The 15,609-nt window shown below is 44.6% G+C and overlaps 1 protein-coding gene across 2 annotated transcripts in view; it reads right to left on the reverse strand.

Annotated features, from left to right (window-relative positions):
- Positions 1-15,609, reverse strand: part of GRIN2A (glutamate ionotropic receptor NMDA type subunit 2A) — a 426,336-nt gene that overhangs the window by 274,671 nt on the left and 136,056 nt on the right. The gene's annotated exons all lie outside the window — the stretch shown is intronic.

Genomic DNA, 15,609 nt, shown 5'->3' on the forward strand with positions numbered 1-15,609 from the left:
AAAAATGTAGGTCTTGCAGCCATCCCATTACTGGGTATATACCCAAAGGATTATAAATCATGCTGCTATAAAGATACATGCACACGGATGTTTATTGCAGCACTATTCACAATAGCAAAGACTTGGAATCAACCCAAATGTCCATCAGTGACAGACTGGATTAAGAAAATGTGGCACATATACACCATGGAATACTATGCAGCCATAAAAAAGGATGAGTTCATGTCCTTTGTAGGGACATGGATGCAGCTGGAAACCATCATTCTCAGCAAACTATCGCAAGAACAGAAAACCAAACACTGCATGTTCTCACTCATAGGTGGGAATTGAACAATGAGAACACTTGGACACAGGAAGGGGAACATCACATACCAGGGCCTATCATGGAGTGGGGGGATGGGGAGAGGGATAGCATTAGGAGATACACCTAATGTAAATGGCGAGTGAATGGGTGCAGCACACCAACATGGCACATGTATACATAACAAACCTGCATATTGTGCACATGTACCCTAGAACTTAAAGTACAATAAAAAAAGAAACTGGGTCTACCCACCTCTAAGCCTTTCATCTAATTTGATACCTTCCACAGAGATACCTTGATCCAAACCCCACCTCTGCTGAGTTTCTTTCAGCACTTTTTGCATTATGAAAACTCAGTATCTCATTGGATCTTCTCATCAAACCAGTAAGCCAGACATTTGCCATGTGTTCCAAGTGCTTTATATACATTAACTTTCAGCCCTTGCAACCCACCTTCAAAGGTAAATACTATCATTATCCCCATTTCACAGATGAGGAACTGAGGCACGAAGGAAAATGAAAACTTTCCAATAGGCACACACCTAGAAAGTGGTGGATTCAGGGTTGAACACAGACAGTTTAATGCCAGTCCCCACTCTAAGCCATTAAACAACAGTGGTGGAGCACACACCAATAAAAAATGGGGAAACTGAGGCCCAGAGATGTTTCATCACATGTTCTGCCTGACTCCCAGCTGGAACTCTTAACATAAGGCTCTGCTCATGTGAAAGAGATCAGTGTCCTCACCCAGTGGAGAGTTAGTCCTTACCAGTGTCCTAACCAATGGAGAGTTTCTTGTGACCGTATATCTAGTGCACTTACTCAGTGGAGAGCTGCTCGAACCCATGACCATACTATGTCTTTTAGCACACCAGGCTCCTGGGATACCACAGGTGCCCCAGCTGATTTGCACCTGTGGGCAAAGTTTGCCCTGTATTCCTGGGCACATGATTATACCTATATTGGGGTACATTTCTGTGACTTTCTCAGATGCATGTATCTGATACTCCCATCTACCAACCTTGAACTGTTGTAATTCCATTCCATCAACATTTACCAAGCAAGACTGTACCACATGGAACTCTGCAGTGAGCACAGGTTACAGAGTGAGGCTTTGGCCAAATAGGTCTGGGTTCAAATCATTCATTAATTTTGTTAATATTGTAGAGTTTTGGCTGTATGATGAGCCTGTGTTACACACTCGGGATACCAAGGTGAACCCAGGAAACACAGGTGCCACTATCAGGAACCCAGATCCTGGAGGGGGAGACAGACACTAAACACATCAACAAGCAAGAAAATTGGCAATTGTGATACAAGCTATGATGAAAATAAACAGGATGACGTGATAAAATGAAACTGAGAGTGAGGGGTTGGAGAGATCTTTAGAACAGGGCCATGATCTTCTCCCCATCAAGCCGAATGTCTTTGGGCAAGTCTCATAATCCCTCCAAACTTGTTTCCAAATCTATTCGTGGTGACGGTAAATCTCACGGCACATGTAAAATGCTCAGAAATGCAAGCTATGCCTTTCCTGAAGCCAGGCACCAGGCATTCAGGTGTGAACAAAGCTATCCATGCAGTCCAGGAGGGAAGCCAGACAGAAGCAAGCATGTGTGACCAGCATTAAAGGGGCAGCTGCCCTCAGTCCTCTCTGGAGCCCTGTCCATGTTCTTCCCAACACATCCTCGTGCATGTGCTGATGCTGCATGAAATCCCTGCTTCTTCACTGTTTGTCACAAGAGGTAAGTTCCCCAGCTCCATCCCAGCCCAGCAGCCAACCATAAGAAAGGCAGCTGAGAAGTGTCTTCCTTTTCCTGCCTTCTTGGGTCACTGAGCAAAGAGGAGACAGAGGCACATGGGTCCACTCTCTCTTCTGCTTTTTCCTATCACCCAGGCCAAACAACCAGCAAGGAATACCTGCTGAAAGGTGAAGAGGATAGAGACTTGGCAGAGATTAATGCCTTCCTGATGCCAGGCGGCTATGAGAACTGAGATTGGCAGCGTGAAGGGCAGAAGCTCCACCTTCTGTGCAACTAAATCGTAAGTTTCCCATAGACAAAGACTTTGTGTTTCTCCGCCTTCAGACTGGGTCAGTGATCAAGGAAGCTTAGCAACTTGGGGCAAAGCAGGCTCAGGGTCAGGCAAGGTGGCTCATTCCTGTAATCCTAGCACTTCCGGAGGCTGAGACAGGCAGATCACTTGAGACCAGGGGTTCGAGACCATCCTGGTCAATATGGTGAAACCCCATCTCTACTAAAAATACAAAAAATTAGCTGCAATGTTGGCACATGCCTGTAGTCCCTGCTACTTGGGAGGCTGAGGCAGGAGAATCGTTTGAACCCGAGAAGCGGAGGTTGCAGTGAACCAAGATTGTGTCACTGCACTCCAGCATGGATGATAGAGAGAGACCCCATCTCAAAAAGAAAAGAAAAGAAAAAAACTGGCTCAGAATTGATGGAGCCAGACTTGGAGAAGGATGATGACTCGCTGGCTAACGAATAGTTAAGGTCAAGAGGGAAAGGTGTCACTCATCTTTAATAGCCCCAGGTGGGAGAAAACTGGTCTATCTATTCAGGAGACTTACTGGTCCTTGGCTTTCTTAAAGATTCCCCAAATCTAGAGTTCTCCTGGTATTGGTGTGACCCCTCCACTCATCTGAAGAACCACTAGGAGTTTGCATTTTAAGAAAGCATGGTTGAGTATCTGCAATCAGTGATTTGTTGGCTGAGACAGTCCTAATAGGTCAGCTAATCTGAATAGCACACACATACCCAAATTACACATTGATACTTCAGCCTACAGTAATGTTCCTAAAACTCTTCAGTGGCCCCCATTAACTATAAACTCATCCTGGCTCACAAATCCTTTACAACATGACCACATCTTTGACTTCATCTTCACTTTCTTTTAACGTGTCTAGAGACAGGGTCTCGTTTCTGCCACCCAGGCTGGAATGCAGTGGCACCATCATAGCTCACTACAGCCTTGAAAACTCCTGGTCTCCAGTGAACCTCCTGCCTCAACCTCTTGAGTAGCTGGGACTATAAGCACATGTCATCACACCTAGCTAATTTTTGTATTTTTTGTAGAGACAGGGTCTTGCTATATTGCTCACTCTGGTCTTAAATATCAAGACTCAAGTGATCCTCCTGCCTTGGCCTCTCAAAATGCTGGGATTACAGATGTGAGCCACCACTCCCCACCCATCCTCACTGCCCACCATATGTCTGTACTCCCTTTCTCTCACCCTCCTCTCCATATACCCTCCAAACTGCACTGCCTCTCTGAAGAAGCCTCACGCGTCTATACCTCCTTGCCTCTGCTCCCTTTCAAATGTCCTTCCCTGGCTCCTTTCAAAGCCCTACCTTCCCCTCAAGGCACATCTCATGTGTCACCTCCCCTGTGAAGCTCTGACTTCTCCAGGGTCTCACAGACCCTAGGCCAGGGGCTCTCCACCCACTGTAGTCACCAACCAGGAGATTTCAGGGGAAGCCCATTCCCAGGTGATGCTGATGCTGCTGGTCCAGGGACCACACTTTGAGAACCACTACACTGGACGATCAAAAGTTTTTTTTCTTTTCTTTTTCTTTTTTTCCTTTGAGACAGTGTCACTCTGTCACCCAGGCTGGAGTACAGTGGTGTGATCTTGGCTCACTGGAACCTCCGCCTCCTGGGTTCAAGTGATTCTCATACCTCAGCCTCCCCAGTAGCTAGGACTACGGGCACTTGTCGCCATGCCCAGCTAATTTTTGTATTTTTAGTAGAGATGGGGTTTCGCCACATTGGCCAGGCTGGTCTCGAACTCCTGATCTCAAGTGATCCGTCCGCCTGGGCCTCCCAAAGTGGTGGGATTACAGGCGTGAACCACCATGCCCGGATGATTAATGGATTTCAATGGAATTTAATTTCCTTTCTGCCTACTGCTTCCAGGTAAAAAGGATGATTGATTCAGATTCCCCCGATAATCTCACCTGCATAACTGAGATCAGGGGTTTTTCTGAAATTCACCAGAACGTCTCCCCTTTTCAATCACTTCATATGATTGGTATCAGCATTAGTTCTCTAGAAATGCTGTGGCAAAGTACTGCCAACTCGGTGGCTTGAACAATACGATTTTTTTCTCTCATAGTTCTGGAGGCTAAAAGTCTAAGATCAAGGTGTTGGTGGTTCCCTCTGGAGTCTCTGAAGGACAATCTGTTTCATGCCTTTCTTCTAGCTTCTGGTAGCCTCAGGCGTTCCTTGGCTCCTAGACAGCGTCCTTTCCATTGATGCCATAATAAAAATATTAGTACTTACTATTTTGTAAAGATTGTATACATCTTCATACCATCTCTCCTATCTGCATGTCTGTTTTTGTGTCCAACTTTCCCCTTTTTATGAGGACACCAGTCTTACCAGATTAGGGCTCACTCTGATGACCTCATTTTAACTTGATTACTTCTGTAAAAACTCTCTCTCCAAATAAGGTCACATCCTGAGGTACTGAGGGTGAGGACCTCAACATATACTTTGTTTTGGTGAGGGATACAACCCATGATGCCTTGTCAGAAGACACCTCCAATCCCAGAAGGATCCATGCCAGGAGACAAACAACTTGTTATTTGTCTTGATGACCTGTCATCTCATAGACACCTCCCTGGATGGATGGAGCACTGGAATTTGGACTACTGGAGAGTTCCGCCTCGGTTAGCAGAAGTAATTTGCCCATGTCCTTATGCAATGTGCTGACCTAGTTGGTCATTTAAATAAAAGGGCATGGCAGCCATGCAAAACTCTATATCCCTAATGCTTCTCTTCCCATAGCTTTCTTCTTGAAATATAAAAATGACTCTGTTGCATAACTGCATTCCATTGCACTGCATTAACTAAACCAGTTCTAAGTTCTTTTGTGGAAACATCGTGATCACTTCTCTGCTTGCATGCACTATCAGCCCACATATGAAACCTCTACCCCTCGTGTGCAGCCCTGCCACCCTCCACCACACCTGACATACTGTATCCAGAGTGATTGTTCTAAAAAGCTATCGGACTATGTTACTCCACTGCTTAAAACTCTTTCATGTTTCCCCTTCCCTAAGATAAAGTCTAAGCCCCTTGGTATGACATTCAAGGGTCTTCATTCATCTCCATCTGACAGCTTCTCTACTATTTCTTTTATTATTAGTTTTTATTTATTAGAGACCGGGTCTTGCACTGTCACCCAGGCTGGTGTGCAGTGGAGTGATCAGAGTTCACTGCAGCCTCGACCTCCTGGACTCAGGTGATCCTCCCACCTCAGCCTCCTGAGCATCTGAGACAACAGGCACATGCCACCACACTCAGCTAGTTTTTGTATTATTTGTAGACACAGGGTCTTGCTATGTTGCCCAGGCTGCTCTCAAACTCCTGGATTCAACCAATCCTCTTGCCTCAGCCTCCCAAAGTGTTGGGATTACAGGCATGAACCATTGTGCTGGCTCTACTCCCATTTCTAAGCCCTCTCCCACACCCAGCAGTCCTTCCAGACAAACCCAGCTGTCTACAGTTTCTCCCAGTCCACATCATAATCCCCTGGAATGCTTTTCTGCCTTAGTCTGTTCAGGCTGCTGTAACAAAACACATAAGCTGGGCTTATAAATAACAGACATTTATTTCTTCAGTTCTAGAGGTTGAGAAGTCCAAGATCAAGGTGCCAGCATATTTAGTGTCTGGTGATGGTCAGCTTCCTGGATCACAGGCGCTGCCTTCTGTGTCCTCACAGTGGAAGGGTCTAGAGATCTTTGTCTTGCCTCTTTTATAAGGGCACTAATCCCATTCGTGACCTAAGCACCTCCCAAAGGCTCCACCGCCTCAGCCTATCACTTTGGAGATCAAGATTTCAACATATGAATTTGGGGGGATGCAAACATTCAAACCACAGCACTTTTCCTCTTGTCAAGACCTATGTTTCTCAACCCCAGCACTGTGAACATTTGGGGCTGGATATTTCTGCATTGGAGGGGACTGTCCTGCACACACTGTAGGGTATTTAGAAGCATCCTTGGCCTCTACCCACTAGATGCCAGTAGCAACTCCACCACATCCCCAGTTTGGACAACAGAAAAACGTAGATATTGCCAAATGTCCCCTGGCCTAGATAATTCCAACTAGTCCTTTAAAAATCAGGGCAGTGTCACCTCCTCCAGGAAGCCCCCTGGCCCCTCCTCCAGGCCCCATATCCCTAAACAGCAGTAAATTCACTGTGTGTTTACTTTAGCTCTTTCCCACATCAGACTGAAACCAGGTCTGCTTCTATTTTGTGCCCCTGACGCTAGCACAGCGCCCACCTGGCAGGGAGCAGACACCCCTCCTCACCTCCCAGTGTCCCCACTGATGTCTGTTGATCAACTAGATGATAGAAAGTGAGTGGAAAAGAAAGGCAGACAGAGGACCCACTCCTGTCCCTTGGTGCCAGGATTTAAAGAGGTTTGGCTGCCTCTAGCGTGTTTTCTCAGATGCTCTCTTGCTCACGACTCAAAGGCGAATGCGGATGTGCATTCGTAGCGGGGGCAGGGATGAACTGCACTCCAAACCTGCACCAAAAACTTGCTCTCTATCCCCAGTGTCTCAGGTAAATGTGGCTTTGTTTAAAAGGGCATTCTCTGGATCTTGTTTTTATTTTTAAACTGTAAAAGATAGAGTTGTTTATTTGAAAATCGAGACGCTAAAGTCTAAAAGTCTTTTGCTGAAGCTCCTCTCCCCAGGGGCAGGATGGGAGCAAGGCTTACCAAGACTGCCACCTACAGAACGGAGGGCAGCAAGGACTGCGCTGCAGCGGGAGGGGCCGGTGGCGGTGGGCGCAACGAGGGTCTGCACTCGGGAGGGGCGGGGCGGCTGCTCGCTCGGCTCCTGGGAGGAGCCTTTCGAAGGACCGGGTGCTGGGCAGAAACCCCCTCCCTCACTCAGCGATGAGGAGCCTGAATAAATGAGCAAGGCTACATGAGAGAAGGGAGTCCTGGGTCCCCATCGCTCAGAGGAGTGGTGCACAGCCACACACTCATCACCTACACCCTCGCAATCCAGCACACTCACAGTGCACACGCAAACACACATCCACAAAAACACACACTACACCTCCACACCACATAAATAATATACACATCCACACTATACATATACTCGCAACTTCGCACAAAGTGCACACGCACACACCCGCTAACACCTGACACACATCCACATCACATACACAAACTAGAGACACACATCCATATCACACAAATACACAACACACACATCCACACCACACATACTTGCAACTTCACAGTACACACGCACACACCCACAAACACACCCAAGACACACATCCACACCATGCATTCAAATACACTGCACACACACACCATACCACACAAATACACAACACACACATCCACACCAACATACACACTCGCAACTTCACATAGTACACATGCACACACCCACAAACGCACCCAACACACAAATCCTCACCACGCAAATAAACTACACACAGAACACACATCCACACCACACATACTTGAAACTTCACACAGTGCACACGCACATACCCACAAACATGCCCAACACATACGTCCACACCAAATACACTACACACATCCACATACCACACAAATACATAACACACACTACATCACACACTCGCAACTTCACACACTCACAGTGCACACGCACACACCCACAAATACACCGAACACATACATTCACACCATGCAAATATACTACACACAGATTCACACCATGCATACGTCTACACCACACACAGATACACAAACACATCCACACCATGAACATGCAAATGCACAACACACATCCACACCACACATGCACACTCACAACCCTGCACTCACAATGTACACAGACCTACACCACAAATACACAACGCACACATCCAAACCACAAATACACATACCCACAAACACACCACCACACACAAATACATGAACACAGTCACAAATACAAATCCAAGCCACACACAAATACATGAACACACATTCATACCACACACACACCCACAAGACATCCACACCACAAACATAATGCTACACACTCACAGCACACATACAAGGACCAGGTGCATATTCACAAACACACACATACTCACAAAAAACACATCCACAACACACACATTCACAACTACACACAAATACACATAGCATACACAGAAATACACACAAACTCACATGTGCACATACAAACCTTTACATTCACACCACACATACATACACACCCCATAGGCACACTGCACACACTTGCACACACTCCCATGGAGACACACCCACGCAACCCTCACGCAGCTGCGCTCTGACTCTGCATCTGCCTCTGTTCCTGAATAAGCTGCTCTGGAGGTTGGAGGCAGCTGTGGGGGAGGCTGGCAGGTCGGGGCTGTGCTGGTGAGCTGTCCTATCTGTTCTCTGAGAAAGCAGCCCCAGCCAGGAGACTCCCCTCTGCCACAGGCTGGAGGAGGTGGCTTTCTCTGTGCTTACCCTAAGCCCTTCCTTCCCTGCTTCCACCTGACGTCAAAGCCCCTTGGCAAAGTAACCCAGGTTAAGGCACCCCCTCACCTCCAATACACAGGTGGTGGTCTGAGTGTGTGGAGCTCCAGGTGTTAATTAGCAACAATTAATGTCTTTTTACTTTGATAAATCTTGTAACCTTCATCACAAAAAAGTGAAGGGAATGTGTAAGACTTTACTTCTTCCATGAGACCTTCCCAGATTTATAAGCTAATTTTTTACCAGCTAATTCTTCCAACAACTCAGCCTACAAAAGGTATAACACGGAGTAGGAATTCCAGGGGGAAAGATATGCAAAGTAAATCTTAATAAATTTTGAATCATATTTTCAATGTATTGGGTGGGGTGTGGGCTTGATAATTAAGGAGAATCTTCTGTAAAGGTTCAATAAAATGACAAATTCTTTTGTAAAGAGATTACTCATTCTGCTGTACCTACTCCCTGAAGCTAAATTGTTATATAAAAGCCTTACTTTGAACAAGCTAGGGAAGTTCCTTAAGGCAAGGCGCTGTCCCCTGAGTTCTTTAAAAACACAAGTATCTCTTAGGTAAGGGCTCTGAGTGGGGCCTCTTCCTAACTACATGGTCTCACGGGGTCATTTAATGTCTCTGGGCTTGTTTCTTCATCTGTAAAATGGGAGTAATATTGCCTGTCTCCCAGGGATGTAATAAGGGTTAAAGATAATATATGTTCAGTGTCTGGTACAGACTAGGTACTCAATAAGCGCTAGCTGATAACTTTGGTATGACCATGCTGTTGACCAACCCAGATAAATCTAACCTACTCCGTTGAGCTCAGTTCAAAGCCCACCTCCTCAGTGAAGTCTTTCCATGAATATGCTAATTGGAAGTAAATCATCTCCTTCTGCAATCTGCAGTCACCCCCTGGTACTTTATTTGTCCCTCTCCACATTTAGCTTTGTATATCACAATGTAGTCCCAGTGCGTCTTACACTCCCTTTACACCCTAATTAACAGGACTCATGTCTGAGTCTTCTGTGTGCAATGACATGCACACAGTAGGGGCTCCATAAATGTTCCTTAGGTGATTAATAGCAATAGTGTGGTAGACCTTGTAGCTGGCTCCAAAAAATGCCTGACCACCAGATAACCATGGAATTTTCTGTTGTACCACACATAAGGTAGTTTTAAAATATGTCTGCAAATTTTTCAATACTCCCCTTCTTCAAAAGGTAAAGCTTAATCCTCCCTGTGTGCTTGGCAACTCTCTTCTCACAGAGTGTGGCAGAAAAGACACTCTGTGATTTCTAAGATGACTTCTAAGATGATTTCTAAGATGGCTTCCTCCTCTCTTCTGGATCACTCACTCTGAGGAAGTTGGCTGCCATGACATGATGGACTTCAAGCAGCCCCATGGAGAGGTTCTCAAAGTCAGTAAATGAGGCCTCCTGCCAGCAGCCTTGGAAAGAAGCCATCCATACCAGCCAGTCCTCCAGCCTCAGTCCAGCCTTTAGATGACTGCACCTCTGGCCAATGTACTGACCACAGCCTCACAAGAAACCCTAGACAAGAATTCCCCAACTAAGTTGCTTCCGAATATGATCCACATAATCAGTGAGATAATAAATGCTTGTTGCTTCAAACTTCTAAGTTTTGGGATGATTTGTTATGCACCAATAGCTAACTAATACACAACACACCCATCAGTACATAGTTCTGATGCTGACCCAATCCTGGACAATGATACATTAAGAGGAATCTGCTGAGGTTGGGATGGAGGGGGCATGGGGAAACATTTACTAAGTCACACCTAAGGGGGCCATAGGAAGACAAAATCTCTCTTCTGCCACAGCACATTTGTGTCCGTATGCAATGCCTCAAACTTCAGGAACCCTTTTGGAACCAGCCTATGAGTAGACTCAAGAAGGTGGATTCTTGTTGATACCACTGGGCCACTGAATCCATCAGTCCCCAACCTTGATCTACTTCAGAGTTTCTGGTCACGTGAAATAAATAAGTTTATACACTGTATAAGCTACTTTGAGTCAAGGTTCTCATAATTACTTGCAGCTAAACACAACCCAACTCATTCAAGGAGCTACTTCTAATGGGCTGTCTGCATTTTATGTTTGGCACTATCTTAGACACTTTTTTATAGATTATTTCTAATCTCTCTAGTATCCTACAATTTAGGTATTATCATGCCTACTTTACAGATGAGGAAACTGAGGCTTGATGCAATTAAATAACTTTTCCCAGGTCACATAGTTAATGAGAGGCACAGCTAGGATTCAGTACAGGCCTTTGAACTCAAAGTTGACATTCGTTCCAACCCACCATGCTGATGATCAAAGTGGCACGCTAAGAAAGCACCCCAGGATTTGCTCAGAAAGGCAGCCAGGATCACATCAGCAGCAAGCCCAAACTTTAAATGCTAACTCACTAACTCCTTATCTTTTCGTAGAGCTGAACATTACCCTCTGCTATGAGGCCTCCCAAAGTGGGGCAGGTCTTGATGTGATTTTCCACTTCTCACTATATATGGTATTATTTCTCAGTATCCTACAAAGATGCCACCAACCTTCAATTATCTCAGCTAGGAAAGCTTCTGCAACCATTCTAGCCCACAGTGAAGGCTCCCTGCTCTGAACCCCCCACTGTACTGATAACCGTAACCACATAGCTTAGTGCTCAAGGGTTTTCAAATTGTTTCAAGCATCTTAACCTGCCCCCATCAGCCAAGCTGCCTCCTTCTTAAGGTCAAATCCCTGTGCCAAGTACTCTTTTTGTTCAGCCCCGGAGCCTAGATATTACGGCATTTGGTGCTTAATATACACTTGCCCACTGCCTGACCAATGGAAAGGGGCTGCAATATATATATACACACACATATACACACACATACATATACATACATATATACGTGTGTGTGTGTATATATATATATATATATAGAGAGAGAGAGAGACAGACACAGACAGACAGAGATAGAGTCTTACTCTGTAGCCCAGGCAGGAGTGCAGGGCCGTGATCTCGGCTCACTGCAACCTCTGCCTCCGAGGTCCTGGTTCAAGCAATTCTCCTGCCTCAGACTGGCCACCATGCCCAGTTAATTTTTTTATTTTTAGTAGAGATGGGGTTTCACCATGTTGGCCAGGCTGGTCTTGAACTCCTGACCTCGTGATCCGCCCACCTTGGCCTCCCAAAGTTCGGGATTACAAGTGTGAGCCACCACACCAAGCCTGCAATATTATTTTTTAAATCATGTGTACATGGCTTGTTGTTGCATAGAAAAGTTTGACTTGCCTGCCCTCCTTTATGATTTTTCTTTCCTCTGTTGATGTCTTTGCTTAGTCCTTATCAAGTCTTTCCTAGTGTCACTCCCAAACTCCCAAATTAAGTCACTCTTCATCTAGGCTGTCATTGTGTTCTGTACATATCTTTAATAAAACATGCATCCTATTGCTTTAAGATTACTTGCTTTTGAAAAGTTTTTAGACAATCAGATGTGTTAAAAGTTCCCTAAGCACCAATGGCTGGTTCACACTAGATGCTCAATAAATCTTATGAAAGGGAAGTACACATTTATCATTCAAAGGATAGCCCTTGTCTGCTGTGTTCCTGCAACAGTTATGACAGCTCTCATCCCACGACAATCCAATCATGTGTTCAAATCAGACTTCTCTTTTAGACTGTAAGTTACCAAGGACAAGAAATTGATTTTTTCACCATTCTTGTCTCTAACATAAATTACAGAGCACAAGGCGAGCATTCAAATACTTGTAGATAAATGTGTGACAACTGTGATCTATTTAGTCAAGGGTTAACTGTGTTACTATTCCCCAGTCAATGACCAGGGAATTATTGAGCAATTCAAAGACACTGGTCTTGAATAAAACATTTACCATACATAATCACCTGGCAAAGAAAAAAAAAAAAACCCTGTATCTGTTCAAAATATTCTTTTGAAAATATTTGGTGCCGGGGGGATCTTTAGTTGATGTCATAGGCTTCTTCAAGTTGGTAACAGTTCCTTGCCAATTGGCCAAAGTCTTCCTTGGTGCCTTCCATCACCAGGATGCAGACATGATTCAAGGATTTCTGGTAAGATTTGGCCAGGAAAATGAATACCACGAGCGAGCTCAAAACTACCAAGCAGTCAGTATTGTTAAGAATACAGATGGCCTACTTCAGAAAAGTATTAAATTCTTTCCCCACATAGAAGCAAGTTAAACATGTTCTTCCTTCAAGAATGTTTACCAGGGGTCTCTGGCTAGTTTACATCCTTTTATACAGCAGGCTCTCTCTCAGGCCTCTTGCAAATTTTTTTGCACTGGATTTCGAACGCTCTGCTCCTAAGACTCCAAATCTGCACTGCTCTGGCTACGTAAGAGAGAGGTTCAAAGTGGGACACAGCTTCACCATCAATTAATCCTGACTGATCTTCTGCCAGAGGTGACATCCTATCCTCGGGGTTTGGCAGTGAGCCTGATGAAGATAAGAAATGCCAGACTGGGTCAGACCAATGGTCCGTTCAGGCCATGGCACTGTCTGACAGAGGCATCCAGAAACGTTTTGCAGAAAAGAGCTGTATTTGCCTCCTATGACATCAGTCATGAAAAATGTACGAAGTCCTCCTGAAGCAGATGATCTTGGGGTGCCCCATTCAATTTCCATGACACCCTTTTCCAAGCTGATGGAGTCCTCATTTTGTTCAAGTGCTCACCCACCTACAGGAGGCTCAGGATTAAATCTTCTTTTGCTCTATGCCAGGGTTTCTCAACCTCTGTGAGCAGATCATTCTTTGCTGGGTGGGCTGTCCTGTACATGGCAGGATATTTTGCAGCATCCCTAGTCCCTACATGCTAGATATTAGTAGCATCTCCTGACAAACACCTACCTGTGAAAACCAAAAATATCGCCAGACTATTATCCTTTGGCAAGGGAAAGACAAAATTGTCCCCATTTGAAAAACACTGCTCTAAGCCAATATGGTTGCCTTAGTCAGTGATGGTTTTAGGGGTGAGCACGTGATCCAGTTCTGACCAATGGGGCATGAGAGGAAGTCATCTTGAGGCCTTTAAGAAATGTTCTCTCACTCCTAAAAAGATACAAAACTGAAAGTGTCTCTTCTTTTTCTGGTTGCTGGCATATCTAGATCACATCTTATCACCACCCCAAGGATGCAGCCAATAAAAAAGGATGAAAAAGATTGTTAAAGTGTTTTTTTTTTTTTCCTTAAAGTTATGGCTTCCCAGTTAACTTAAGCAACCTTAGGGTCACCATACCTTAAGACTCTTCATGACATAATAAATGAAATTCATTTCATTACTGATGGAATAAATTTGAGTTGGGATTTTGTTACTTGCAGCCAAAAGCATCCCAATATATACAGCTTCCCATCTTTTCCATAACAAACCTACTTTGCCTCTCTTCCTTATTAGTCAAAGCATCACCTTTCAATGCATTCAAATGTTGTATAGGATGGTTTAAAGAGCCCTGGAAACTGAGGCAAACAGAGCTAAGTTTGAGCAGCAGCTATACACACACAGCTCTCTTAATTTCCTTCATTTCTTCCATGGTGATAACACCATCAATTCTGCACCCGTTTGAGATTATATAACGGTCAAATGAGATAGTGTGTACGAAAATGCATAATAAACTCCAAGTGCTTTGTGGGTATCATTACATTTTCAGTCCCTACTACCCTTCAGAGGGTGGCACATCTACATATTCACCACCCAACACTCAGACATTCGGCTAACATTTGTTAAGCCTAACCATATACTAAGTACTCTGTATATCAGTTGCTCTACCTCAGCACTGTTGACAGTTGGAGCTGGATAATTCTGTGTTGTAGGAAGCTGTTTTGCGCACCATAGGATATTTAGAAGCATCCCTGGACTCTACACTCTGGATGCCAGTAGCATTCACCTGCAGTCATGACAACCAAAGTTGTCTCCACACATTGCCAAACAGGGAGCATTTGTCCCTGAAGGATAAAATTACTTCTCATTGGAAACCATTGGTGTATACCCTGGTGACATACAGATAAAAAGATTTGCTTCCTGCCCTCAAGGAATTTACATTCTTCTATAAATGATCATTTATTTTATAGCATAAAACAACCACAATCATTATTTGGTAGCAGATAGATCTAGGCTCCACTCTCCACTAGCTTGTGGATATTACTGTTTCAATTTCAGTTTCTCCATCCAGAAAATGGGGGTGATAAAGTCTACCTCTCTGGATCATTTTTAGACTTCAAGAAAATAATGACTGCAAAACACCTAACAAAATGCCTGGCAAACAATTAGTACTCAATAAATGTTAGCTTTGCATACTACTGTGTTCTTGGTTCAAAGATTATTGTCTGGTTTTAAGAATTAGGACCTCAGTTCCTGTTAATCTTCTTTGCTTTGTTCTATGAACTTACAGACTTGAGTCCCATACCTGATATAAATGTTGTTGGTGTTCCACCTGAACTGCCTCAGACCCCCTTACTATTTCTGCAAAGCCACCCTGACTCCCAATAGCCAGCGCCTCCCTCTTTGTAGGAGAGAAACCCCTCTGAATATTGGACCCCACATTGCCAGCATGCATGGTAGGTCAGAAGTGTCTGAGAGTTAATATATCCTTTTCTGCACTGGAGTAGGCTTTGAAAGATGATTAATGGGCACAGGAGTATAAATACCTCAGCTCCTCCACTCCTTGGCAGGAATAATTCTCAGGTGTGCATTTTACATTGATTCTCAGAGCTTACCTGCAGGGTTAAGTTTCAATTCACCACCTTGGTATCTGGCTTAGTAACATATGCCTCACTGGTGGACTCC

The sequence above is a fragment of the Chlorocebus sabaeus genome, chromosome 5 (assembly GCF_047675955.1).
Source record: "Chlorocebus sabaeus isolate Y175 chromosome 5, mChlSab1.0.hap1, whole genome shotgun sequence".
Taxonomy (NCBI): domain Eukaryota; kingdom Metazoa; phylum Chordata; class Mammalia; order Primates; family Cercopithecidae; genus Chlorocebus; species Chlorocebus sabaeus.